Source organism: Nannospalax galili, unplaced genomic scaffold, assembly GCF_000622305.1.
Source record: "Nannospalax galili isolate Female #2095 unplaced genomic scaffold, S.galili_v1.0 scaffold2406, whole genome shotgun sequence".
Taxonomy (NCBI): domain Eukaryota; kingdom Metazoa; phylum Chordata; class Mammalia; order Rodentia; family Spalacidae; genus Nannospalax; species Nannospalax galili.
The window spans coordinates 50,025-53,935 of NW_008355167.1; positions in this window are offsets into that span (position 1 = coordinate 50,025).

Genomic DNA, 3,911 nt, shown 5'->3' on the forward strand with positions numbered 1-3,911 from the left:
GGTTTGGCAGAGCTGTGATCTTCCTGGAGACCAGAAGAGAGAATCTGTTATCCAGTCCTTTCCAGCTTCAGAGGCCACCTGCGTTCTTTGGCTTCTGACCCTATATTCCTGTTACCTCTGCTCCTCTGTGTCTGTTGTCACATCTCTTTCTCCAACTCTGACTCTCCATCCTTCATTACGAGGACCTCATGATTATGCTAGGCCCTTCTCTAAAATTCAGAGCCATCATCCCATCTCAAGATCCCTAACCATATCTATGAAGTTTCTTTGGCAAAGGAAAGGTACATATTCACAGGAGGTATGGGTAGGAGGGAGACATCTCTTGGAAGACAGTGTTTGGCCTACTACAAAGCAAGAATATCTGCAGATAAAAATGTTTTTTGGTGACTAAGTGTGAATGTGATCAAATAACGAGTCTCTGAAGTAAGATATGAGAGATATGAATAAATTATTAAAATTGAGCAAGGCATTTTGAGAGAGTGTGTGTGTGTGAGTGTGTGTGTGTGTGTGTGCGTGCGTGCATGTGTGTGTGTGTGTGTGTATGTGTGTATGTGTGTGTTTAAATAGAGTCTCAAACCCACTATCTAGTCAACAAGCTTGTGATCCTGGTGCCTCTACCTTCCAAACACTGAGATTACCGTTGTGCACCATAATGCCTGGGTGAGTCTAGGTCTATGAGGTGCATAATCTAGGTAGGCTTAGAAGTCATCAGTGTTAGGAGAGAGAGACTGTAAACATTGGTACAGAAGTTACTAATAAAACAGAATGATCAGGAGGTTGGAAGACAGGAGAAGAGGATGCTAACATCAATGGAGGAGGAAGCAGCTACTCATACATTGGAAAATAAGTTGTTTAAAAGGGCTGTGAAAACCCTACATATTACCAAAAGCATCTCTACCTCCTGCCTTAGAAGATGCATTGGCTAATAAGCAGCCACCAGAGGGCAGGGAGGAGCTTCACATCTTAAAGGGAAATGGTATCTCATTTGTTTATCCATTCATCCACTCCTGTATCTGTCCACTCATCCTACTAGGTCTAAGAAAGGTTTGAGAATTCCAAGACAGTCTATATAAAGACTGAATTGTGTGTGGATTCTCCAAGAATTCACGACCTAATATAAGGGAGAGATATTGATGCAATGTAAAAGCACTCTAATGGAAATATGTCAAAATATGAAAGTGCAGTGAATTAGGGAAATTTACACAAAATCGATGATCTTTGAGTTGACCTTGAAAGATGGGTAACATTTCCCAGAAGATCAGAGCAACAGGCCATTCTAAGAATGAGGAAACCATCTGAATGCTGTGTAAGCTCCTTTTTGTGGTTTCTTGGGACTCACGAGAAAATGTTACAGATCAAGTTTTTTAAAACTGAAATTTGTTTCTTACAGTTCTACATATTAGAGTTCCAAGATCAAGATGTTGCCATGTTTGGTTATTCTAAAGATCTCTTCTTGGCTTGAAGGTAGCCATGTTTTCACTATACCTACAGTTTTTCTTCTGTGCCTGGCGATTCCTTTTCATAAACTTGTACAGCCCCACTATTATGACCTTGCTCAACTTAATTGTCACTTTAAATTCATAATCTCCAAACACAGTCTCATTCTTAGGTATACTGAACATTAGGGCTTTTCCTTATGCGTATTTTAAGGATACAATTTTACTCATCACAGATTCTTTCTGTGTGTAAGTTATGTGAATAATCATGATTCAATAATCAGAATACTGAAAAGCAAGGCGATAACTCAGATGGTTTCTAATTTCTTTTCCCTGCATACAGACGTGGTACCAGGATTAACTTCCACTTCTGGTTACGTGGAGTACTACGTGCTCTGGTAGACCCTCCCACTGCAGAACAAACTAGACAAAGGTGAAGCACTGTGATGCATTAATGGTTCATAAGAGAATGTAGAGTAGGCAAGGATTCCAGGTGCAGTGTCTCATCCAGTTTTGAAACAAAAAAAAACAGGGAAACAAACTTTTAAAAGATATTTTACATATTATTTTTATTTTATGTATATATGGGTATTGCCTGCATGTATGTAAATGCACCTGCATCATGCAATGCCCATGGAGGTCAGAAGAGGGCATTGGATTCCTGGAACTGAAGTTCCAGAAGGTTGTTAGCCACCATGTAGTTGCTGGGAATCAAACCTGGGTCCTCTGCAAGAGCAGCCAGTGCTTTTAATCACTGAGCCATCTCTCCAGCCCCAGGGAAACAAATTTTGATATGAAAGTGAAACTGAGAGTAATGGGCGGTGGGCAGATGTAAAGGGACTGGCAGTGCAGCTACAGAGACAGTGGCCTTTAGAAGCACTGCAGTTCAGATTCAGAGTTTTGTTGTAGCTGTAAGAAAGTAGAGCCGAGTTCCTAAATTCTACTTTGAGACACAATCTTTGAGGGAAATTTGAAGAGACTCTAGGTTAGTGGAAACTCCTGGAAGATAGATACAAATCTTTTTCTGGACAAAATGTTCTTTTAAATCTGTAAAATCAGTATAACCTTAAGATAGGAAAAGAAAGCTACTAGGACCAGGAATCAGAAGAAATAATGAGTAACAAATTTAGAGCACAGAACTGCGGATACAGATGTTATTATGTAAGATCTATGGAAATACTCCAAAGAAACAAAACACAAATAAAGACCTACTATAAAAGATTTTCAAGATGGCCAAACACAGCCAAGTGGGACTTCTTTATGTGTGTGACTATGGAAATTAAAAAAAAAAATTTGATATACTAAATAAATTTTTTAAAAATAGCCAATTGTATATAGCTGTAGAGAAAATTATTGGATCTGGTGCATTTGTTGAAATATATTATTTAAGCCATAGCATACAGAACCAGAGGATAGATAAATGATAGACAAATTAAGATAAATGTAGAATACAATAAAAATTCTAATATACTCCAGAGTCCAGTGTCTGGAAATACAAAGAACAGAAAAGAAGGAAACATTTAAGAAGTTTTTGGCAGATAGTTTTCTATACTTGTGAAGAAAACATAAAACCATAACTTTAAGAAGCATTAGTAATTTAAAGTAGATCAATAAACCCCCAAATTGATTGTCATAAAAATCAAGAAAAATCGATTTGGGAAGAAAAAGTACAATAAACAATATTAAGTCTAAAAAGGATACATACATGATTATAGATATGGGAGAGATTAATTATAAAACATCATGGTAGAAAATTTAAACTCTAAGTTGAAGGGGAAAATACTGAAAAGTATAAATTACAAAATAATCCTAAGAATCATTAGAATGTATGGATATATCTACATCTGTTGTGAAATTAAGTAATATTTTGAAAGTTAAGTAGAAAACAATACTAGACCATCTTACCAGTCAACCTTCCCAGACTAATTTCAAATAGGTTATTTTAAATTTGTTCAATCCTATATAAACCGTCTAAGAGGATAAAAAACACATATTTTACAATTCAGGATCATGTTATAAACTCAAAATCAAAACTAGACAACACAGAAAGGGAAAATATACAGACATTGCATTGTTTTTGCATCAACTTAGATGCAGAAACATTTTAAAGTCCTTTAAAGTATTAACTGACCAAATCCAATGATGTATGCATGAAACAAAAACTGCATGAGGGTGTTTTAAAATTAAAAATTGCATGATGATCAGATGTGGTAAAAACATTTGAAGACTATTCAATATCCATTCATGATTTCAAGTAAAAACAAAGAAACTGAATAAGAAATTCGTTTGAGAACTGGAGAGATGACTCAGTGGTTAAGAGCACTGACTGCTCTTGCAGAGGACCTGGGTTCGATTCCCAGCACCCATATGGTGGCTACGAACCGTCCTTAACTTCAGTTCCAGGGGAATCCAAAGCCCTCTTCTGACCTCCACAGCATTGCACAACATGGGTGCGCTCACATACATGCAGGCAAT